The sequence below is a fragment of the Ahaetulla prasina genome, chromosome 2, assembly GCF_028640845.1.
Source record: "Ahaetulla prasina isolate Xishuangbanna chromosome 2, ASM2864084v1, whole genome shotgun sequence".
In the NCBI taxonomy this organism is placed as follows: domain Eukaryota; kingdom Metazoa; phylum Chordata; class Lepidosauria; order Squamata; family Colubridae; genus Ahaetulla; species Ahaetulla prasina.
The window spans coordinates 138,090,990-138,116,973 of record NC_080540.1 but is presented as its reverse complement, the minus strand read 5'-3'; the positions used below and the strand labels follow the sequence as shown (position 1 = coordinate 138,116,973).

Genomic DNA, 25,984 nt, shown 5'->3' with positions numbered 1-25,984 from the left:
CTTGTGGCCTCCATTCCTTCTGTTGCATTCCTATCACTTGGTTCCCCAAGTTTGCACTTATTGAAGAGTTATCTTGTATAGCCAGAAGGATGTCTGTCCTATTTCAAGGGACATCTATTGTAGTTTAAAACTATCTGAAAGGCACATGAGGATTTAGCGAAGTAAAACTTTTGATTGGTAAGATTTGGATTCCAATCCATGAAGCTATGGATTGACCTGTTTCTAAGTCAGCCTCAGTTTTTCTCTCTGTAAAATTGAAACAGGAATATCTCTGATGCAAGCTAATTATATGGATGGCTGGATTTAGGAATTAAATTTGTAATTTCAAACATGTGGTGCGGGTGTTTAGATAAAAATACAGTACTTTGCTTTGTAACACAGAAACAGTTGCGTTCACAGAGTTAACCTTTTCAACAAAGCTCACAACCAAAGTATATTTAATGTGATTTTACAGATGGGAAATTGAGTCCCAGGGAATAGGAATCATATGTCAAATTCATTTTTAAAAGCACATGTCTTCTGCAACTTTATAAAGCAAATACTTTGATATACTTGTCACCATATATATGATTTGGGGAAATTTTTTGTATCCATTTGGGATAGGTTGACCCTTTCTGACTAGAAACGTATTTTTCCCTTCTCAGTCATGGGATGATTCAGCAGACTAATTATAACATTAAAAAGTATCACAATCCATACAGACTTTTAGTCTTAAGGGATAAAGAAACGTATAGCAGAAGGATGGTCTAAAGCAGAAATGAGGTCTCGGAGTCCCATAGTAATCTCATAATGCAGGTTGTTCGTGTGAGCCAGTGCTATTGATTATTTCAGCTCCCCAAATTCTGAAATAATAATTTTAAAATATTTATTTATGATGCATAAGGCCACCAGGCAGTAGACCAGGGGTGGGTAACTATGGCAACTTTATAACCTGTGGACTTCAACTCCCAGAATTCCTGAGCCAGCATGGCTCCACAGGTCGTAAAGTTGCCATAGTCACCACCCTTGCTTCAGAGAGTAAACGGCAGTAAAATCTGAGTATAGAAATAGTTTATCAGAGAGAAAAAAAGCATAGAAGAGAACAACCCAAAACCAATCTCTCCTATTTGCTTTCTCTAAAGAGCCCTCTGCTCATTCTAACCCAAGGCTTGGGGAAAAGCCAGCTTTCCAAGCCTTGCTGGAAGGAGAACAGAATAAGGGAAGTATGCATCTCTAGGGAGGAATACTTTTCCAGAGGGAAAGCAGATAAAAAGTCACACTTTGGGGGGTGGTCACCCTAAAAGGGCTGCTAAGTGACTAGCTGTAGATGCAGCAAAAAAGGGGGAAATGTTCCATCGTTTTTATCTTCATAATGAAGTCCCTAATATGAGGTTTTATACCAATTTTGTTGCCATCAAAAGAGTAAAAGAATTGAAATGAAAACGAGCTGCTCACGTAACAAGAAGAACTGAGATGGCAGGTAGACTAAGGCAGTCATAGAATGGATTCCACTGGATAAAAAGCATCCACAAAAGAGATTTTAATACAAGATGGAGTGATCCACCAGCAAATATTGCGGGCCCAACTGGCCAAGAAAAGCTCAAGACCATACTGGTAGGAAACATGCAGAAAAGGCCTTCATGATGCAGTGGATAGGCAATGGCTAGGATGATGATGATGATGATGATGATGATGATGATGATGATACCACCACCACAAACTTTTACATCAATATTTATTTTCCGCCTAAAAGGCTCTATACCAGGGGTATCAAACTCGATTTCATTGAGGGCCGCATCAGGGTTGTGTTTGATCTTAGGGGGCCAGGATGGAGGAGCCAGGGTGGCTGTGGCCAGCTCGATGTGACGCCTGTCGGGGGCGCCTATGGTGGCCCGAGCGCTCTGCCAGTGAAAACAGGCTCACAAGCTCTGTTTTCGGCTGCCATGGCCTCCTGCAACCCTCTGCCAGTGAAAACAGAGCTCGGAGGGGGCATGCAGAGCCCTCGTGAACTCTGTTTTTGGCTGGGACAGCCTCCTGCAACTGTCTACCAAGTGAAAACGGAGCTCCATTTTCACTGGCAGAGGCACCACAGGCCAGGCCTTTGCTGTTTCCAGGGCGACCCCACGGGCCAGATCTAAGTACCCTGCGGGCCAGATCTGGCTCCTGGGCCTTGAGCTTGACACCCCTGCTCTAGACATTTATTTTGTCATTTCATCACCCAAAGCAAGTTGGAGAAACAAGGCAGCTTCTGGGATCAAAGGAGAGAGATTGCATAGGACCAATCACAGCCTTGTTACCTGCCCATTCTCGGTGGAGATTAAGGGCTCAGTCAGACTGCACACCCACATTCTCAGGAAGAAACTGCAAGCTTCCTCTGGAATCCAATACCTGTCTCCACTTACTGATCATGTCACACTTGCCTGAGATTTTAACCAGATCTAATGTGTGACCTTTAGTATGTGTTGGACCCCAAATTACTTGGATCAAGATTTTCACAGTGGCCATGAATTCACACATAATTTGAATGGAAAAAGGAATTCAAATCTGTGGTTTCTGTGTTATTTTCAGAGTCTCCAAAACTTTCTGGGAGCCAAACCTGATATTTTATCATGAATGCATTAGGCATAGCTCCTGTTTTGTTTTCACTTACTGCAACAACAGCATGTTATGTCTTCTTCTGTAATACTGCCTATCAATGGATCTTTTTAATTCATTTCCTTCATTCTGATCAGTTTCTTTGTTAAACAGATCAAACAAATATAGGTTGCATTCATGAGAGCAAAAGTCTCCCTTCCAATGTTACTTACCCTATAAAGTTAATGTATAGAGTCTATACAGAATGGTATATGTCATTACCTGGCTAACTGGTGGCTAGTTAAGAAACTTGGGCACGGTTTTGCTAAGAAACATCAAGAACTCTTGGCTTGTAAATAGGCCTAGATTTGTAGACCAATCCTGAAAAAAAACTTTTTAAGAGAATATTACTTCCAATATATTCAGCTACCAAGAGTCCTACATTGCTTTGCAAGATACCAAATTAAGTGACATGGACCTAGATGTCCAAAGAAAGAGAACTCACCTTTCTTGGAATAAGATTCTAGTGATCTAGATAGATGCAAATTTAGTTCGCCTTTTCTTGGTTCTAAGTAAGTTTGGGGTTTTTTAATTGCTGAGCTATATATTGGCTACCACAATAAAGTTGCCTTCAGAATGTACCTATGCCAATTATGGTTCCTGCTTTTGGCACCGGTTGACATTAACCTTGCTGACTGCATCTCTGATGCCGAGCATTGTAAAATTTAGCAAACTGTAATGAATAATAGAGAGATACCATTATTGTTTCACCATCTCAGTCCGTAATGATTACTACCAATGCAACTATAACAGACTGCCAAGTTCATTGCCAATCCCTTTGGATTTGGGATGTGTGGGTGTATTACTGAGTTGGTTGTTCACATCAATGAGCTTTTGCTTCTAGGTATATTTAAGGCACTTTGGGCATTCAAGAATTTCCTACTATATTGAATATACTATCAGAAAATATTATGCTTAGAGGGTAAGCCAATAATCATGATAGTGTGAGATCGACTCCTTTGTTAAATCAGAGGAAGTATTTTTGGAATTGGTGTGCTGTGTGGACAACTCCTTTGGTGGTAAATCAATTTGCTGGGAAAGGCAATCTGCTGGAAACTACTCTTTTTAAATGGTCAATAATCACGGGTTTGCTAATGAATTCACTATTGTAATACAACCAGTTCAAAATACTATTGTAAGATACCACAAAATCTGTCATAGTAATACACATTTCTGTGCATCCTTTGATAGTAGAAAATATTGCCTTTTCCAAAACAGGTAAATCACTTATTTCTGGCAGCTGTTCCTTGACATCTGGAATAAATCTGCTTATATACATGAATGTATATTTGAAAAAGATAGCAACCACATTATTTTTATTTATTAAATTTATTTTCCCCCATTTTGCTAGAAGGCCATAAGATAACATGACCACAGCATGTGGAGGTTGCTTGAGCTTTGTCAAACAATTCCATGAGTGGTTCATATCTTTTGTAAATGAAGTGTTCTGGTTATGAATGCCTTCATGGCCAGCAATAGCTGATTGAGCAGCAAGTACTGCAGCAAAAATGGCTCTGGGTTCAAGCCAAGGGATGTGTTCCTCTTCTGTTAGGCATGCCTGCTCCTTCATATTTCCATTTCGTCCTCCTGACCAAGATGCGATGAAGCTCCAGAAGGACGATATGAATGGCATTCTGGTAACATACCTTGCCAAAAATATTTTCCTTATTTCTTTTATACAAAGCAAATCTCCTTTAGTGGTTCTGAACTTCTTGTTCTCTGTACTAAGGTTTGGATCCCTCATCCAGACCTCCTCTGGAGAGCCACGGTATTACCTTGAAGAAACTATGTGGCAGCAATTAGAAAAACATGTTTCAGGTCTGGCAAAAGAAGAAAACATTAGAAGGAAACTCAAACTATCTCTGACTTAACTCCTGGGAGTATAGGAGGAAGAGAAAAGAAAACATACTCAGTCTTTCAAGATAAAGGTAAAGGTTTTCCTCTGTCCAGTTGTATCCAAATCAAAGGGGTGGTGCTCATTTCCATTTCTTAATCAAGGGAGCCAGCTTTGTCCAAAGACGTTTCTGTGGTCATGTGGCCAGCATGACTATATGCCAAAGGTTTGGTTTCAATATGGGCAAATAAGTGCTAGATGGAAAGAAGATCAAAAAATTGGTATAATGCAAAGGGAGGAAAATTTAATAAAGCAAATTAGAAATCAGACCCAGGAGCATATAAAGAGATTGTATAATGTGTTGCTTGAAATAGATTCGGAAAAGGATTTGGTAAAGGATTGTATGATAAAATGGGCACAGAATATTCAGGAACCAATAATGTTGGAAACATGGGAGAAAATCTGGGTTAGAAATGTTAAGTTTACACAAGCACAGAATTTAAGGGAAAATTTTTATAAGATGTTTTATAGATGGCACTTAGATCCCAAAAAATTATCATGTATGTATCCTAATATCCAAGCGAAATGTTGGAGGTGTGATTGTGATGATGCTACATATTTTCATATTTGGTGGACTTGCAAGAAAATTAAGGTCTTTTGGATAAGAATTTGGTGGATTATTCAAAATGTACTGAAGAAGAAGATAAAGTTCCTGCCACAATTTTTCCTTTTGGGAATTATAACGGATTGTACAGGGATTGAGACTAAATTGATTTTGAACTTAATAACAGCAGCAAGACTGTTGATTGGACAATACTGGAAGAAAGAAGAGATACCTACAATAGAAGAATGGATATTGAAAGTTATTAATTTGGCTGAGATGGCTAAAATCTCACCGTGTTAAAAGACAATACAGGAAAGATATTTAATTGAATGGAAAAATGGATTGATTATCTACAAAACAGATATCAGATTAAGAAATATCAGATTGCCTTTGAATAATTAGAAAGTTATTTTATGTAATGGGGAGGGGGTTGGGAGACGAAAAGCTTTGGATGTGGTTATTTGGATTGGAAGGGAAAATTTTATTCTATGTTTGGTTTATGTATAACTTTACCTTGTGATTGACCCGGGAAGCCGGGGGGGGTGGGGGAGGGAGGGGGGTGTTTTGTTTTGTTTTGTTTTTGTTTTTGGGAGGGAGGGGGAAAAAAGGGGGAAAAATGTTTTTGTTTTTTTAAAACTCTTTCAATAAAAAAAAAAAAAGACTATATGCCAAAGGTACCACAATGCCTTCTTACCTAAGTGGTACCTATTTATCTACTTGCATTTGCATGCTTTCAAACGGCTAGGTGGGCGTGAGCTGAGGCTAGTAACGGGAGCTCGCCCCGTCGCATGGTGCTTGGATCTCAAACCCGGGCTGTCAGCTTTCCAATTGATAACTCAGCGTCTTTAACTGCTGAGCCACTGCGCCCCCGCTTTCAGGATAACCTCTATCAATGTAAGTTCAGTTCCAGTTATTCTCTTTCCTGACCTTGCCTGTCTTGAAGGCTGATACTTGCAGACTTTAAAATTCCTGTGTGGATGATTCACTCCTAGACCATCTCCATCTTCAATACTGTAGACAATGCTTTGTTGCAGAAGGGGAAACTTTCTATGAGAAAGACATTTGCAACCAAATGGTGTTGCTTCCTCACTTTTGCTGAATGGGAGTATTTTGATTTTATAATTTTCAATACTTACTGCATTCATTTTTTTCTCTCTCATGATGCTTACTTCATAACGTTGCCACAATAAGTTTTTTTCCTAGAGAGGAATCTTACATTTTGACTCATTGCTGAAGCGTTTTATGAAAGGTTTGTTCCACCTGTACCCACTTCTCTCCACTCCTAGTCTGACCTGAAATGTATTGTTGGATTTATCAATGCTTATCTCTCAACATTTTGAATCTAATGGCCACTTATCTTAACTACTTGCTCTCTTGAAAGACGTCCTTCTTCTTTGCAGTGACTTCATCTCAATAGAAAAATTCATTATAGCTCACTCTGAACCTCCTTACTTTGCTTTCTATAAGGGTAGATTGGTATTATGGACAGGCATCTCTTTTCTTCCCAAAGAACATTTCATATTTTAGTCTTACTTGGAATATTCTTCTTTATGTTTTCTTCTTTGACACCACAATATCCCTCAAATACTCACTGCATATTCTATATGTCTAGTGGAAGGTGGCTTTCAGTTTGAGGCAATAGGCTATGTCCCCGTATATTTAGAAACTACAGTACATAAAGGATTGGCCCAGTTTATAGCTTCTCTCCAGGTGGGTCCTGGCTGCTATTCATTTTTGTTATGACTTGGTGAAGGACTTGCTCCCTATCCCATTAAGGTGCATTCTATTATAAGTCAGTTGTCTTCTGATGCTTTCAAAGTTCCGGAGCTGCATTTGTTTATTTCTTTCTTTAACAATACTTACAATCTGCCCTAATTCTGAAGGACTCTGGGCAGAGTTCAGTAAAAACAAAAAGCAAACAAGCAGATAAAAAAAGAAAAAGAAAAACAGCATAAGAATAAAACCTAAGGCAGATGCTATCCTTGAGCTCTCCCTTGCTCAAGCCAAGTCACAGCCATTTGCATGGTTAAAATGCCTGGAGGTTGGACAGACAGCTGGATCTGTCTCTCTCTTAGCTGTTCCTGGAAGGCTGTAGTTGCTATTTTGTGCCTTCTGATGTCTCGTAGAGGTGGCAGATGTTCTGGTCTGCCCTTCATTGAAATTTAATCTCCCGGGCCTCTTAAGATGCCCATGTCTTGGCCTTTTGAACATCTTGCTGCTCACAATGAATTCGTGCTCTGGTCTCCTCAATTTTGCCAGTGTTTGGGATTCTGGTCCCTTTGCAAGCATGTGGGCTAACTTTCTGTCGCATCTGACTCCTTGGTGGAGTTCAGTTTATGTCCTTTGTGGTGCTCGGTCTCTACTATCCCTTGCCACATATAGTCCTGCCCAGCTGTTGCCACTCTGCTGAATTATTCCAATCTTTCTTCTTGCTATTTTCTGTCTTCTTATCCCGATGCTATCACATTTTGCATGGTAACTGGGCTCTTTTAAATAGCTAACTCTCTCAGAATTGTAAGGAGACAGGGAAAAGAGGGATGGGGCATCCCAGTTGCTGTGCATCCTTCTAGGAGAAAAGGATAGAGCAGAGCAGAGCACAGTAGAGTAGAGTAACAGAGTTGGTTGGAAGGGACCTTGGAGATCTTCTAGTCCAACCCCCTACTCAGGCAGGAAACACTATACCATTTTAGACAAATGGTTATCCAATCTCTTCTTAAAAACTTCCAGTGTTGGAGCATTCACAGCTTCTGGAGGCAAGTTATTCCACTGATTTAATTGTTCTAACTGTCAGGTTAGGAGAAAGGTTTTTGTAAGTCTATTTAAAACAATAGGCTTACAAAAAACAACCTTTCTCCATTAAAAATTATAAAGTTGAAATTAAATTTCTCCTCATTAGAAAGCATGAAGAAGCAACCCGAACCCCAATGGCCTTGCACACCTTTTTTAAAAAATTTTTTAGAATTCTGTAATTTCCAAGAGGTTAAAATAGGCCTTGAGAGGTTGAACACCTCTGAAATCTAGAACAATTTGCGAAGAAGGCCCCTTAACTCTCTTTCCAACCTAAAAAGAAAAACTCAGAAAATTCTTGCTTTGGCCCCTTTGTACAGGTAGTCCTCGGCTTACAACAGTTCATTTAGTGACCAATTGAAGTTATAGGCACTGAAAAAAGTGACTTACAACTGTTTTTCAAACTTACACCCTTTGCAGCATTCCCAAGGTTACATCATCAAAATTCAGATGCTTGGTAACTGACTTTATTTATGACAGTTGCAGTGTCCAGGGATCATGTGATCCCCTTTTGCGACCTTCTGACAAGCAAAGTCAATGGGGAAGCCAGATTCACTTAACAACAGTAATACCAATTTTAACAATTGTAGTGATTCACTTAATTGTGCCAAGAAAGGTCATAAAATGGGGCAAAATTCACTTAACAAATGTCCCTCACTTAGCAACAGAAATTTTGGACTCAATTGTGGTTGTAAATCAAGGACTACCTATGTTGTCACCTGTCTACACTGAGCCTCCATCCTCAAAAGCCTTCCCATTCGTGCTGCAGAGGCAGGTTTCAGAGTAAAAAAAAACTGATCAGGCTCGCACACTTTGTTAAACCTTGTTGTGAGCTTTGCTACTCACTTTTGCCTGTGCAAGGCCACAGTTAACAGTATTGCAAAGTTGAAGAATAGTTGTGATATATAGATTAAAAATAATGATTAAATGTAAAGTAGTATATTTATTTCATGCTCAAACTAACCTCAATGAAATAATTCATTTTATTTGGGGCGATGGGCCGCAAGGGATGTTGCACAAATTCGTTTGCTATTTTAAAGTGCTGCGCTACTGCAAAGTTTGAGAAACCCTGGTGTCAGCTGCCCCAAGTCAGAAAGTGGCTTACCCAGAAAACTTCATGAAGAAGCTAGGATCTGAAACTATCTCTTTCCCAAGCCCTAAAAATGATCTAGATTCCTGCAAATGTGTTTTATTTTCCAGGAAACCTTTCAGAGCCTTGGCATCTGCTACCACAGCCTAACATTAAATGATGAGATTTTTTCCCCCCAGAGCTCACCCTGTTCTAAGCAATTCCAGAAGACGCCATCCATTTGATTAAAGAAGTGTTGCGTCTAAAACAAAACCTCTGCACCCAAAGCAACAAACTTTTACCCAAATAGCAACTTCCTGTATAAGGCAGCGAGTATCTTATTGCTGGCTTCAGTCTTGCATCCATTATGAAATTAGGGAGAGTTTTTAAGACAGACTCTAGCCAAGTGCTCAAGTGTTCTACAGGGGCTCCCTTGGCCCACTTCATAGTGAGTTTGCATAATGTTCTTTCTGCCTTTTGGCCTCCTTGGTCACCTCTTCCCCACTGTTACATTACCCATGCAGTTCCCCTGCACACAATTACTCACCAAGGGAACATTTTGCTTAAGAGGGAGGAACCTGCTTTAGGGATTGCTAGACTGTTCAGAACTAGTTTTCTGGCTGTCTCAACAAGAAAATGAATGGCTGGAAATTTGGGAAAAGCTGGAACCACAGTCTGGTGGACATTACCCTAGAGGTGTGATTTTATGTAGATATTGATACTCCATTTTGCAATTTCCTGAGGAAAAAATCCTTATTTACCTGTTTAAAGAAACAGGAAGTTGAGAGGAAGGAGGAGGAGAAGGGGAAGGAGAAGGAGGAGAAGAAGAAGAAGAAGAAGAAGAAGAAGAAGAAGAAGAAGAAGAAAGAAGAAGAAGAAGAAGAAGAAGAAGAAGAAGAAGAAGAAGAAGAAGAAGAAGAAGAAGAAGAAGAAGAAGAAGAAGAAGGAAATGCAGTCACTCTGACCTGTCTTCTCCAGTGTGGGGGTGTCCAGTTAATGATAGACCCAATGGGCAGAATTTATCCAGCTGTTGTTGTAGGTAGAAATTCAACCCTTAACTGTTTTTACCACATTTGCATTTCCATACTATCTGCTACGATTTTAAACTTCAGTTGTTGAAGAGAGAAGAACCCCTTCCCCCCCCCCCCCAGAGCTCACCCTGTTCTAAGCAATTCCAGAAGACCCAAATAGCAACTTCCTGAAAGGGAGGCAATCAGTATGCATGTATTCTGATTACCTTCGTGTCTCGCATAGTCATGTGAACTCTTGTGTTTGATATTTTAAGAAACTCTGAGCAATCCTGAACATACTTCCTTGAAAACAAACTCCTTTGTGTGTAATGTGGCAGAGGCTCAGGAAAGTGCCATCGGATTAGCAGCCTTATCTATCTTCTTAAATCAAATTCTAGCTTTGGCAATTGCTGCAAATACTGTAGCTAATGGGCTCTGTCTGGTGAAGTTGCGAAAAAACAAAGGAATTACTGGAGTTAGTCAGCAAGTGCCAAAGCTTTAAAGTTTGAGCTAAGTTTAAATTCCAAACTTTTAAAGTCTGAGTATCTTTTTCCTAAATTGTAAGGTTGGGGGGATGGCACATTTCAATAAACTGTGATTTGCTTAGTGAACAAAACCACTTCATCGCAAACAAGCAAATAAAATTTTCACCCGTATTATGAAGAGGGAGCCCCTTTTGTTTGTCATTCTCTTTATCTTGCTGACCAACTGTTTGTCATTTCAGTTCTTTTCTCTCCCCCCTCTCCTGTGCCCGCATTGCTGCCTTGAGCCTCTTGTTGAATAGTTTTCATATCCTTTGAAAAGGGGAACTCTAGAAGAAGAATTTTGATGGATCAGTGAATGTATTCGGATTGATTATATTATTCACATTGGGGAATTTGAATATTCGTATTGGGTAATTTTGAACTGACTTCAGAGCGCAAGTCATTCTGACCCAGAGCAGGAGTTGCCAAGACGGGTACTAGAAAAGCAGTGGTGTAAATCCTGATCCCAGTGCCAATCCAGAACCTTCCCTTTGCTAAAATTGGCTTGTGATGTTATTATAAGACCAGATACTCCTATGTTATGGAAGAAACTGATGGATTTGGCTCAGCCTGTCACACTTCTTTTGTATCCCTTAATGTGGCTGGGAGGAATTTTGAAATATACACATCAAAATTCCACACTAACCTGGATACAGTCTGAAAAGACCCAGTGAGAGTTTATATCCAATTACAATTAATTACCTGTAATTCGGGCCAGTTTGAGGCTATTTTTCTCTTAGGCTTGCCAGTGTCAGCTATTAAGCTGGGCATTGATTATAGACCTTGCTTAAGACATCCTCTCAGAGGAGATTCACAGGCTGGGGAGGGAGGAAACAGGAGTTCTGCATCTGACAAAAGCCCAAAGCCAGAGAAGAAAAGGTGGCATAATTGGACAGTTAGTGTTTATATTGTATTCAAGTATTTTCTCACAGTGCCTGGTATATAAAAACAGAAGGGTCTCATTGGAAAGCAATTGGGAGAGCAGGTTGGTGCCTGGGGAATCTTTATGGCTTGTTTGTTTTGGAAAGGTAGAAACTTCTCACATGCCTTTGAAGGCAGGAAATTGGCTGCACAATCCAACGCTGGGCACATAGCACAGCTGGCTGGTGATGTATCTGCAGAGAGTTTGGGCATCCTAATGCTGAGCTATGCCAAGGATACATAATGTAAGCTGGATGGCTTTTAACAAGACTCGTTTGCCAAGAGATGAAGCTTAGAACCATGCCCTACTTCTGAGGTAGTAGTTCCCAAGTCATGCTATTGTGGAAAATCAACCAGTTTGTTCCTGTCTGTTGTTCCTACCTGGTAGTAGGAGGTGTTTTTACTTCTTGTGTGAGCCCGCACCATATTACCATTAACGCTTACCAGTTGAAACTGGTAACTTTCCATAAAATACTGGTGATCCACTATTTTGTCCCTAGCCTTCATTTAGCAACAGTTGGTCTTCAATGAATTCATAGATTAATTTTCCAGTGCCTTGGGATCACTTATTTAATTATGCAGCTAATATAAGAACTTGACAGAGGGCATCAGTCCTTTGAGCCCAAAGTCAGGAATTCTTTATATGGAGCATAGAAAAGAGCAATTTAAATGTATATAAAGCAGATAATGCCTTGGTATTGCAAGTCTGGATAATCACACCCAAATGTGTGTCAGAACCTTGAATTAAAAATGCTAAAGTTGTGAGTTTTAAACACCATAATTAACTTTTTTTCCTTTTTCCTTTTTTGTTTGTATATTAAATGTTTAGGGCAAATGCTGTATTTATTTTTAGACAGTTTTCTGTGAAGGCAAAGTATTCCTCTTGGAGAAAAATGTTTTAAATTAATGCCTAAGTTCTCAAATCTCACAACCATCCATGAATCTCTCTTTCAAGAGAACTATTTCATGGGTTTGACTACTAACTAGCCTGAATTTTACTAGCTTTTCTCCACCATCATAATCGAAACTGTATGAAACAAATAAAAAACATTTGTCATGTGATCCTTTACGTGGTTTCTAGCAGTAAGTCATAGTTTAGTCCACCATGGTGTATTGAACTGAGCACAGTTGGCTGGGTTTACATAATATACTAAGCCATAAAGTATGGTTTATTAACCATGGAGGTTGGGTTCACAAACATAGCTTAACGTGATTGGTGAACCAAAGTCTAAAGCATTGTGCTGTTGATGGTATTCTAATTTTCCAGTGTATATATGCAAATTAAAGAAATACTCAGAGGTACTTTGATGCTGGTTGCCTTTAGAAAAGGAAAAGAATTATACTTCGTATATACTCAAAGCACTTAGGCACTAACCATTCTTAAGATACATTTTTCTGATATATAAAAGTTAATATTTGAAGCATGCAGTTGGCTTCAAACTAGCCTCTGTGCTTGCTTGGAAATACAGGGCTGTTTCTCAGGCCTCTTCCTTCCTTAAAATTTCCTCCAAAAAGAATAATTTAATAACTGTAACACTAGAGCCAAGTTCTGCCTTCATTACACCCACAAGCCCAGTGCTACATAGCCATTCCCTGACTCATTATGGCAGATCTTAGGGGCCAAAGAGTTTGCTCTGAAAGAGAGAAAAAGTAGTCCCCTTTCACGTAGGCCCTCATTAAGCAAGCCTGGAGACACACATGCACTAGTAATTCATTAAAGACCCCTGTGGCAAGTTATTCCTTATTCTGAGCCACCCTTCTCCAAAGAAGCAGGGAGAAAATACTTTCAGTGTACAAAAGGCTGTGGATCTTCTCTAATGATACATGGTCTGCATTTGATGGTTAGCTGTGAATGGGTCAGTTTGTCTGTCCCCTTCATTGTGTAAAATTGGAGCAATCCAATAGGAGATGAAAAAAATATCTACTCATTTCACAATAGCAAATACATCACAATTCTCGGCCTTCCTCTGAGAACTGTTGAAATATACTTACAATTTATATATTTACAAGAGGTGAGATGTATTTAGCCTTCAGGGTTCTGGCTTCTCATATGTAACTTGTTCAGTCTTCAGCTCTATACCTCTGTTGTTTAGCAACATTATTTAAATGTAGTCCCCCCCGTTTTATTGTTCATACTATATATAAATTCTATATTGGTATAATTTATAATTGGCTGCACGTCCATGGGTTCATGGACAGGCTTTTAGATGGAGTTTGCTCATTGTGAGGACACACACGAGATACGCAAGGACACATAATTTCTTTGAGGGAAAAATGTGCACTAAATATGATTGTGAGCCGCCTAGAGTTATCTCTGGGGAGATGGGTGGCATATAAATTTAAATACTTAAATGCATTAAATACCAAATGGTGAAGAGCCAGATAGGCCAGAGCCTAGCTCCCGAATTTTTTTTTCAAGAAAAAATTATGAAATAATTGTGTATTTGAAAAAGTAGAATATGTTTTTAATCTCTCAGCACAGAAGTCATGGGAAATGTTTCCATTGTTCACAGACTGTTAGAAATAAAATATTAAATTTAAGGGGCGGGAAAGATATTGATTAACTTAATATATTGAAATATATATTAGGAATCCATGGCAACTCCTCTTCTCTCTCAGTTGGTAGAAAATCCCAACCCAGAAATTCTGGTCAGGATTGCAACAGATTGACCATATGGCTAGGATAAGTTCTCAGTCTGAAGTTTGACCATTGAAGGACCTAGTTGGTTGTTTTTATTTCAGTCTAGTCAGTCTTGAATGGAGTAATAAGGTTTTGGAGGCAGTGGGAAAAGATGGTGAGGAAAAATCATTGGCATAAATAAGCTATCACTGAATGAACTCTGGGTGGACAAAAACAACAACAACAAGCAGCTGTCATGCAGCAGAAAACCAGCAACCTGAGACAAAATGGCCACATAGGCTAGTTATCAGTTGCTGGAAGGGAGAGGATGGACCAGGGGTAATAGCCAAATGGAGCTGGGGGCAACACTAGATTTAAAGTAAACATTTCAGATAATCTATTCTCAAGGACTCTGAAGCTTCAAAATATGGATAGAAGATGTATCTGCAATGTGCTGCGAGTCAGTGGATGACTACGATATCTATTCTTGGCCTTGAGAAGTGGTGGTAGCCTCGTCTGGGAACAAGCAGAAAGGGTGGATTTGCCATGAATCTCCAAATATAGGGTAAGAAGGAGTCTTCGCTATTGAACCCAGGAGTGAAGAATCTTTTTGAGCCTGTTCTAGATCTTGCATCTTTTCCCAGCAAAGCTGTGTAGGGCTAGGCTTATCTCTTAAGAATTTAGCTTCCTTCTCCAGCCACTAACACCAGATGAGGAGCTGCAAAGGTCTGCCCTCTTCTCCCAAGACTTGGGTTGGGTGAGATCTCTCTTACCCAGCTATGCCAATTACGCCTTGCAAAACTTCTGATCTGTATCCTGGACTATGCTACTATGGATTCCAACCACTTCTCTTTTCTTCCAATATTGGACCATGAATCCATCAATGGAATGGGAAAAGCCCAAGCAGCTTCGGGGATTGATTCTTATCAGTGGGATGCATAACAGTGGCCCCAAGGCTGGAGGCAATTATTAATTGCCCTTTTTGTCATCATGATTGCTGAAAATGTTTCTTGTTATTTTGTGATGGTGACAGATGAAAAGTAGAATGTAAAAATGAACAATTTGTCCCCTCTCCTTTACAGTATATTCATCTTGGCTCTGTTCACACATTGCAGTGACTTCTCTCCCCCCTCCCTGACCTGCATCGCACCCACACCTATCTTCTGAGGTTGTGGAATTCAGAGCATGCAGGGACACGCATGTTGCACCTGTCTGCAACCCTTTAAACAAAACATGGCTATTCCTGGGGTTGCATAACAGCTGCAGAGAGGCAGCCACAAGAGCTTAAGAAGTTACAGACAAGTGCCACACGAGCACCTCCTTTGCACTCCAAAGTCTCCTTTTGCCTTCATATCCAATATCTTCCTTCTTTTATTCAGTTTTGAGATTTCAGCTTCTTTTCAGGTCCCAGCTGGTTTGGAATGCAAACTTCATGGAGTTTTGCCAAATCTATCACATTGAACCTGCAGATCCACTGTGATGTCTCAAGCCAGTGTAAACGTTTTGAATCGTCCTTTAAGATTTGCTTAGCACTTTTGAATGTGAATGAAGCTATGGAACCTTTGTTGTTTGTAGCCATTCCATTTTGCATTTTGGTGAACAAATAAACAAATTGTTCCTCCTAGTGTTTAATTAGTTTAGAGACACATGAGTTGGGTATGTGTACATGGAAATACGAAATAACAGATGAAAACGTGTAATGTAAAATAGGAAGATTATAATAATAAAAGTCTTACAATTCCCCCCCCCTCCCTTTATAGCAATAGCACTTAGACTTATATACCACTTCACAGTGCTTTACAGCCCTCTCTAAGCAATTTACAGAGTCAGCATATTGCCCCCAACAATCTGGGTCCTCATTTTACCAACCTCGGAAGACTAAATCAACATTAAGCCTGGTGAGATTCGATCTGCCAAACTGCTGGCAGTCAGTGATCAGCAGAAGTAACCTGCAGTATTGCACTTTAACCACTGCGCCACTGCAGCTCTTTTATAGTATGTTCTTCCTGGTTTTGTTTACATATTGCAGTGTCTCTCTCCTCCACCCACTATCTCTCGGCCCAACCCATCTCACAGGGTTGTTGTGGGAAAAATAGGAGGAGAGAGTACTATGTATGTTGATTGCCTTGAGTTACTTATAAAGTTATAAAGGTGGGATGTCTGAAATCAGCAGTTGAGTTTAATAACTGTTTTGATCCATACAATATTGACAGAGCAGAATTTCTTGTTCCTTTTCTGCCCAAGTTGTTCTTTTGTCACTCAAAGGTTGGACCAATGAAAAGTGTACATCACCTATTTTGTATTTCCATTTCGTAATACTTATTGCCGCGTGTTGTCAAACTAGAGCTTTTCTAGGCTACCTAGGCAGGAACAGGATTAAATATTCTTGAAAAGAATCCAGAAATCATTCTGCTTCCTCCATACACAGTAACTCACTCCAGATACCGTGAGTCACAGATGTCTGAGCAGGAGACTGGTTTTCTACTACTTGTTTTTGTGCTCTAAATTAAAAAAAACCCCACAACAGATCATGGATAGGTTGGTGTCCAGAAAAATAAGCTGTGCAGCCTGATGGGTCTGGAGAACAATGGTAGAGATTGTTTACTGTGGTAACAGCAATCAAGGCCAGCTCTGTGGAGAATATGTGGCCTACGTTGCTTCAGCTGATGATCTTGGGACTGATTTAGTTGCCTTGGTAAAATGGAATAAATGGGGCCAACCTGGATTTAACCCCTTGTTCACTAATTGCAGTGGTGGTATCACTTCTGAAACCCCATTAGGGCTGCCAAATATGAGTTTCAAACTAAACAGGACCCTGGAACAACAATATCTGCAATTGTAAACATCCTGGAGTTTGGGTGTGTGTGTGTGTGTGTGTGTGTGTGTGTAAATGGGGTAAAGAATTATGGGGATGTAAAGGTAAAGGTTCCCTCGCACATACGTTGCTAGTCGTTGCTGACTCTAGGGGGTGGTGCTCATCTCCGTTTCAAAGCCGAAGAGCCAGCGCTGTCCGAAGACGTCTCCATGGTCATGTGACCAGCATGACTCAACGCCAAAGGCGCATAGAACGCTGTTACCTTCCCACCAAAGGTGGTCCCTATTTTTTCTACTTGCATTTTTACATGCTTTCGAAACTGCTAGGTTGGCAGAAGCTGGGACAAGTAACGGGAGCTCACCCTGTTACACGGCAGCACTAGGGATTCGAACCGCTGAGCTGCCGACCTTTTGATCGACAAGCTCAACATCCTAGCCCCTGAGCCCCCATCCCCTTAGATGGGGATGTAGTACCTTTAAAATAGCCTATGGCCAATTAAAGAGCTTTCTCTGAATATTGATGCAAATGAATCTCTGCCCTTTCACACACAATGGATAAGTTGTTTGATGAAAGGAGTGTTGAATCTCAGAATCAGGGCTTTGTAGTGTCACTTTGTCACCCAAAGCTACAGACGGTTTTTATACTCACCTACTTGGGGGGGAAATCATCTTTTAACATTTCCATATTTTCCACACCCGGGATGTACCAGCTCAAGAAGAAGGAGTTGTGTGGTTTTGGACTGGAAGAATACTTCAGCCTCATGTCTTGGGGGGGGGAAACAGAAAGTCCATCTTAACTTTGGGATTCACGGAAGGTTTTAAATGGAAAACAGCCAGAGAATAAAATCTAGGACTAGAAATAAGTCCGGCTAGTATCCCATCTGGAGCTGGTTGCTTTAGTTTAACTATAATTGACTAGAGGCTCTGCTGATTCACAATGGGAAATTGTTAGGTGTGGTTAGCCTAACGCATGCATTGCAAACCAGGGAAGCAGGCCAGACATAGGCCTTGGTTAGCTGGGTAACCAGGGCTTTTACAAACACAAAATGTATCTGGGAGCAAGCTCTCTTCCTTGACCTCTAGCTACAAAGTGTAGCTCGTTGTCTGAACCAGCTTCTGCTTGGGAGAGGGTGTTCTGTTCTTTTGCTTAGTTGAATTTGACAGATCACTACTTTTAAGAGAAACACTCCCTGTTAGTATTTAATCCACAAAGCTGCTCCCAGCTTGACCATTGGACAGATACTGGCACTTGGTTCTATTCGATTTACTGTACATCTCCCCACCCCCACCCCGTATTTGCAAACCTCCAGGGTGAAAAGACTTTCTACAATTTATGGTTAGTAAAACCTGTCTCTCCTACAACAGAAATCAATCTTGTATCTTTGTGAATTTAATTAAATCTTGGGTGGGGTATCTTTCTCTCATCGAAAGAAAGGAAAGTGCTTTTTTTGCTTCTGGTGTATATAGAAACTGTCTACATGCAGGTCAGACTCCGGGACTCACATTAAAATCTTTTCAGGTCCTTTTGAAAGAAAATTTGAATTTCCTCTCCCAAAGCTGAGCTAGGTTCCGTGTTTAGTGTTATTCAGGCACCTTTTTTGGCAGCACACCTTGTTCGCATCACGCAGCGTGAAATGCTCAGTGTTGCCTTGCCATGAAGAGTAGTAGTACAATTAAACCAAGTTGAAAAGGAGGAGGGTGGTAACCTTGGGAATCTGAGGCAGTGGTCATGCACCCTGCTAAGGAATCGCGAGATTTGTTTGTTTGTAATTTAGCAGCCATTGTGGTTTATTAAACATTAGTTTATAGCTTAGTGTAACTTTCTCCAGCTTGTTGCTCAGCTGCAATTCCCTGATTTCCTCAGCCAAATTGAGAAAGGCTGGCTTAGTGCAATGTGACTTATTCAACTCTTCGTGACTTAATGCTGAGGGTGAACCCATCTTGAAAGTTGGTTTTGGCTATATTATTGATGGCTGCACCTCTTGATGAATTTTTTGTTTTTCCTTTTGTTTTGCCATCTGCTTTGATTTTGAGTAAGTAACCTTTGTAATAACCACGGCTACTTCTTAGCTTGGGGATCTGTCTGCAATATCAGGATTCAAAAGTACAAAATATCAAGTAAAAAAATAAAGCATGCCATTGATTTATGGGACCTAGTGAAAGTTTTGCTACACAGTAGTCCTTGTTTAGCAGCTGTCGTACAGTAATAGTTCTCAGTTAAAACCAATCCTACAAACTTTGTGGATCTGTAAAGCAAAGGAAAGCTGAAGTAACAGTATAAGCACAGTTTATCTTAGTGAACGCTTCACTTATCACCCAAGTTGCTGTACCTAATTGTGGTTGCTAAATGAGGAATACCTGTAAACATACATTTGTCAAATTATAATCATAATAGTTGTAACTATAGAGGTCAAGCTACATACTACTTTAATAAGATACCCATTGTCATTTTCCCCTCAAAATTATGTACAGTACATTGGATTTTATCCATATTGTGCAGTGTAGGGAGATATTAATTTTCCTCTTACAATTGCAGCCCCAGCAATTTAGTATGTCAAAAAGTGGTCTGTTCAATGCAAACTGCATTGTTCAATGCAAACTGCACGCACACATCTTAAATTGGGATTACAACATATTCTGGAGCAAAACATTCCCTAAGGTTCTGTTACACTTACAAGGTTGGTGGGGAGGGGAAATAGGCAAAAATTGTGACTTTCCAATCGGTGCTAAGCAATTCCCAGGAGAACCAGCAATGTGGGATAAGGCTGGGAGTTTTAACAGTATGAGGGTTCTTCATCCTTGCTTTGAAATAATGTGTAGTTTGACCCTAGAATTGGAGTTGGGTTTTTGCAAACCAGCTGGAGCCCTTCTACTTCTCAGCTTGGACACTGAATACTGTGCATCAAAGAGGAGAAAAATGCACCAAGGTGGACAGAATGTTGCACACAATTGCACCTCCTTCTATGAGGCTATTGGTTTAAATATTCTGCTGTCCTTGAGACAGCTGCTGCAGCCTCTATGCACTGACATTATGGAAGAGATTATAGTAATTCTTGCCCGGTGGGAAAAGAAGGAAATAGATATTTCTTCTTTTTTAAGGTGGAAATTCCCGTTTTCTGCTACTCGTTGAAGGAACAGGAAAACAGTGCAACTCACTTTTTCCACAGGCTCTGCTGTATGGCATTGCTCCCAGTCCTAATGGTTTGCTTGCTAAGAATTTGGGGGCTTGGTTTGCTACTATGAGGATTTCATTAGGCCAAGATTATTAATTTTCCTGCCTTCCAAAGACCAGAGATGAGTGAAACCTCCTGTAGAGAGGAACCCGCAGAGATCTGTTTCCCGGAACCCACAAGAGAGTTTTGAAGCAATGGGAAGCCATGGGAAATGGTTGCTCTCTCAGCCTTTCTTGTATAGTTAAAGGCATGTTTCTTTCGTAGACATCCTTCTCTCTGCCTGTGTTATCCACAGCTTGTAATAAATCCATTACATAAAGCACAGTGAATTTAGTAGGACTAAACCTAAACTCTACAGTATGTGATACAGGCAAACTTTACAGGCAAAGATTGCAATGTATAATGTCCTCATTGTTAACCGACTGGTGCTTCTCTTCTTAAAGTACTGAATCCCAGAACAGTTTGGAATGCAAACAATTAGCAATTCACACTCGATGTAGAAAAAAATGGGACATTTGTACTTGAGACTCAGTAAGCTACCCGAACCAGATATTTTCTCTCTTTTGAAACTTTGAAATGTATATATATATTAATGGAGAGGGTTCTCCATTCACACCATCACCACTTATACATGGTGGTACCATTAGGAGCATAGAATCTCCAGTAGAGGCTTTACATGTGCCTCTTTACGTGTCCTCCTTCATAGATCTTTCTTAGCGATGAATGGATTCAAGGCATCGTCTTCATTTATAGTACTTTTGTGTTCTGGTGTTGCTGCTTCTCTTATCAGCCTCACCCTTCCTATTCCCCCTCTTGAGACAGTGGAGTTTTGAAAACTTGGAGTTTCAAATACAAAAAATAATGCAAAGGGTTCTTCTGCATGGCCCACTAACCACCCACGAGAGACAAGTTCTCTATAGTTTTCTTTGTAACATTTCAGAAGTGGTTTGCCATTGTCGCCTTCCTTAGGACTGAGAGAAAGTGACTGGTATAAAGTCCCCCAGCTGGTTTTGTACCTAAGGCATGACTAGAACTCCCAGTCTCTTGGTTTCTATTGATGCCTTAACCCAGTGGTTCTCAACCTGTGGGTCGCGACCCCGTTGGGGATCGAATGACGATTTGCCAGAGGTCGCCTAAAACCATCGGAAATATGGGAAGTATACTTGTGAGTCGAAGAATCGCGCTCCAATGGTTGACTCCACAAGCCAGCTGCAGGCTCTTCAAATCACTAGCCAAATTCGGCTTCAGGTGTGATGAATTAAAAAAGAGAGAAATCTTTGCTCTGATGTCTCCCTCTCAAGCCAGCTGCAATCACTCCCAATCGCTAGCCTAATCTGGCTTCAGGCGCGATAAACTTAATAGGGGAGGAGTCTCCGCTTTAATGCCCCCATCCTCAAGGCAATCACAAGCAGTTCAGATCGCTAGCCAATATGGCTTCAGGCACAATAAATTCAAAACAAAAATAATTTTATGGTTGGGGTCGCCACATCGTGGGGAATTGTATTAAAGGGGTCGCAGCACTATAAAGGTTGAGAACCACTGCCTTAACCACTACACCAAGATAGCTCTCATCTGCTGCAGATTACTGTTACTAAAGGGAGTTGTTTTTTACTCTACTACTACATATAATATGGATAGGACTGGGACTAAGTTAATAATAATAATAATAATAATAATTTAATTTGTATACCGCCCTTCTCCCGGAGGACTCAGGGCGGTGAACAGGCAGATAAAATAAAGACAATACATTCAATAAAAACAATATTATAAAAAACTTATTCCAATAGCCTAAATTTAAAATACAATACAAAATATAAAATAAACCCCAATAAAATCCATATTTAAAACCCTATTAAGCCAGTCCTGCTCGAAAGAATAGATATGTTTTAAGCTCGCGGCGAAAAGTCCGGAGGTCTGGAAGTTGTCGAAGTCCTGGGGGAAGCTCATTCCAGAGGGTAGGTGCCCCCACAGAGAAGGCTCTCCCCCTGCGGGTCGCCAGCCTGCATTGCCTGGCTGACGGCACCCTGAGGAGGCCCTCTCTATGAGAGCGTACCGGTCGGTGGGAGGCATGTGGTAACAGAAGGCGGTCCCAAAGATATCCCGGTCCTATGCCATGGAGCGCTTTAAAGGTGGTAACCAACACCTTGAAGTGCCCTCGGAAAACCACAGGTAGCCAGTGCAGCCTGCGCAGGATCGGTGTTATATACATTAAGTTGTAATGGCGCAGTGGTTAGAATGCAGTATTGCATGCTAACTCTGCATTCCATTGCCAGGAGTTTGATCCTGACCAGCTCAAGATTGACTCAGCCTTCCATCCTTCTGAGATCAGTAAAATCAAATCCCAGATTGTTAGGGACAACATGCTGACCCTGGTAACCACTTAGAAAAGGCTCTAAAACACTATAAAGTGGTATATAAATCTAAGTGCTATTGCTATTGCTAGGACTATTATTCTGCTTCATTACTAAGGCCCAACTTGGATCCTAAGAGTGGTCAGCATTTTTTATGCCAACAGACTTTCCCGCTCAAACTGAATTGTTGTTATGAATACTCAAACGTATCAGGGGGATGGAGTTACCCAAATCTGGATTTCAGTTTATGAGTGTGAGAGGCTCAGCCCTAAGAAGGATGCAGTTTGAGAAGGGAGTGGGAAGTTGGCTAGGGGCTGATCAGCTGCAGAGTCAGGGGAGCAGGAGCTGCCAGCATTTTGTGACTCACAGGCTGGGAAACGCTGGCAAGCGTGAGAGAGACGAGCTACGGGGCTCTGTTCTCAGGGAGATGCAAGCCAAAAGGCTGCACTTGGGCTTCTCAAATAGACTTGGTCTGGAAACGGCAACTGTTCCCCTCCTTCCTATTTATCCCGTCTCCTTGGCAGATTAGCGTGAAAGGGCAACTGTTCTGCCCCAAGATGGCATCAGGATTTGTGAGGCCTAATGCAAGGGGAAGGATTATTTTCAGCAACACAGCCTGGCCTGCAAGTATTATCAGTATGCCACACAGCTGGAAGAGGTGAGGGGGGGGGGGAGGAGAACAGCACAGAAAGAGTAACTGCTGCAGCTGTCTGAAGCAGCACCGGCCAGTTAGAGAAAAACCTGTGGGCTGTGTGGAATGTTGTGTGGTCCGAGACTGGGGAGCCGAGTGGGTGGGCAAGCTCTGATTGCATGACAGCCAATTACCTGATTGGACATTACGACTGCAAACCGAGCTGATTTCTGAAGAGGAGGATGCAAAAAATATTCTCTGTATCCAGAGGATGGGGGAAGGCTTTTGATCTGCTGTTTGTTACATCATTACTCTAGATGTCAGGTAGACTGTAAGGAAAGAAGATTTCGACTCTGCTGACCTTGAACCTGCAATCTGGCTGTAGTTCCATAAACTGGCATTTTTCCCTAAATCATATATAAAAGCATGTCTCCCTCTGTATATGTTTTCTGGTGTTGGCCTTCAGGTGGAATAAGTCTGGTGCTGTGGATTTTAATTTATAGCATTTTTTTTTTAGCTATGTTCCTACGCTAGATGTTCAACTTGGAATAGCTGTCCTTTGTTCACTCCTGTTTTACAGGGTGTCTTCCTGAAGTTATAATCAAATCAAATCTGTTCTTCCATCTCTGGAAACTGCAGAAACCAACTTTTGTTTGGAAAAAAACCCACAAAGCTATAATATATCCACAGATAAAAACTTCCTTAGTGATATTTCTCTATCGTTTTAAGAGCCAGGGTTTTGACAGTACACTAAGATATCCCTATCCCCTGTATGACATACTTTCATTATTACATTTCTACGGACGGCATTTTATCTGCTTGACTTTCTAAAATATATTTTTGGTTTTGAGAGTTTGATTTTTTTTAATTCATATCTGTACCAAAGAAAGTCGGAAGTCAATCTATTTTCCTTTTTGCACCTCTTCCCCCTCTCTTGATCTTTCTTTATTTTTCAAATCTTTTTTTCTTGTCTGTTTATATTTTGACCTTGTGTTTTTGAAAATCAATAGTTTTTATATAACTTTATTGATTTTTCTAAAAAAAAAATACAAAGTTAAAAGATAAACAGATAGACATAGAAAATTAGAAAAAGACTCAGGAAACAATAAAAATGCAGAGAAGGAAATAGAAGAGAAAAAAAAGAGAAGGAATGACTTCTGACTTTCTTTGATACAGCTACAAATATAAGAATACATCAGACTTACTGCAAAGTTAATGTATGTCTGCATTATTTCAAATAAACCTAGGTAATGCTAATCATTTCTCCATGAAGATCTAGTCAACCTTCTGGGCACCCACCAGAATCGTGTCATTAGTATAACACTGGTCATGGATGTTTCTGTATCCAGTTTTAAAACTGCTCATTTTCATCCCATCCTATGATCCTTAATATGTCTCACACACATAAGCTTCATAAATAAGGGGAGAGCATAGAGCCTTGAATCACCTCTTTGCCAACCTGGAACAGGTTGTTTCGTGACTTTCTATGGATTTCTCACCTGTGTATAGTTTGCATACAAGGACAACGAGGAGCTCGGAGTTTCCCTGAAATATTACACAGCTTCTCATGATGACACAATCAAAGGCTTTTCTATAAAACAACGAGGCACATGTTGACTTCTTTTTGGTATTCTTTGGTTTTTCTCAGTTGCCGATCGTGCATTAGCAGCGATGTCTTGTGTTCCTAAGCTTTTTCCAAAGCCAGCTGAAACATCTGGCATCTCCCTTTCCATGGAGGACTCTCTAATCTCTGTTGGATGATCCCAAGTATTATTTTGTTAGTGTGTGAAATTAAGGACATTGTAACCTAGTTTGCTATCCAGCTCCCTTTCCTTTCTTTAGTAATGGTATGGAGATTGACCTCTTCCAGACAGTTGGCCATTTCATGGTTTGTCAAATTTGCTGCCATAGTTTGCTTAGAACTTTACTGATTCTTCTTGTAGCTTACCATATTTCTATAGGTATTCTGTTAATTCCTGTAGCCTTCTGACTCAGGAAAGACTAGTTAAAGGGCCGATTTAACTTTATCTTCTACCGTAGTACTCGAGCTACTTGTAAGTAGAGAACATCTTCTAAGTATCATGGATATTGACATCTCTGCTGTATGGAATTTCAATGTATTCCTTTCATCTTCGTTTCATCTTCTTGGAATTAGTTACTATATGTCCTGGCATCTTTTAGCATGCCAATAGGAGGCTGAAACCTCCTTCTGAGTTCAGAGGAATCCTGGAAGATCTTCCTTCTTTTTTCCATGTCTGTTTCCCTCTTTAGTGTTTTTTCAGATGTTGTTGTAATACTGCTTTTTGTCTTTCCTAATAGCTTTCTGAAATTTTTCATTGAGTTCCTTCCCTTTGGCTTCCTTGCTGCCCAATATAAATGCCTGTTTGCTTTAGTTGGGCAGCTGGGATGACCTTCATGCCTTGGGTGACCTTCTTGGGAGCACATACACTCCCAGAATTCAATACTCATCCTATCCAGCAGCACATAAATCCCGGCCATGATGAAACACCACAGCAGGACTTGGTGGAGAGGGATGGATGTGTTTCAGTAAAGAATGTGTATAGTATGTACGAAATAAATAGGGAAAGAGGTAGTCCTCAACTTAGAGTCATCTAACCATTGGCCCTCGGAAGGGATGATTTATAGCTTGTAAAGCATTTCTGACCATTGCAAAATGTTACACTCTCCCTTTCTTCAGTCATAAGACTATACTGGATGCTTGGCTACCAGCTCACATTTACGATTAATTACAGCATCCTGCAGTTGCATGACCATTGCTTTGTGATGTTTGGTTTTTTTTTACTAGTTTCAAAACAACAACAACAACAACAACCACCCATTTATAGGAATGGATTCAGACTTACAATCACAGGATTCATTTAATGACCTTTATAAAAACCATCATAAAATCTGGTCCAGTCATGTGGGTGCCTCAACTTAAGACTTTCATGACTTACAACTGAAATTCACTCCTAGCTGTGGCTGTAAATCGAAGACCATCTGTGTATAAAACAAAGGAGAGAGAAAGAGAGT

General features: G+C 40.4%; 1 protein-coding gene across 11 annotated transcripts in view; it reads left to right on the top strand.

The window, feature by feature from the left end:
- BAHCC1 (BAH domain and coiled-coil containing 1) overlaps positions 1–25,984 on the top strand; it is a 129,837-nt gene that overhangs the window by 50,977 nt on the left and 52,876 nt on the right. Inside the window, exon 1 of one of the 11 annotated variants that reach the window (XM_058166669.1) lies at positions 4,523–4,541. The exons of the other annotated variants lie outside the window; for them this stretch is intronic. The gene's annotated coding sequence lies outside the window, so the exon portion shown is untranslated. Of the gene's footprint in view, positions 1–4,522; positions 4,542–25,984 lie in introns of those variants that run through there. 11 annotated transcript variants of the gene reach the window in all.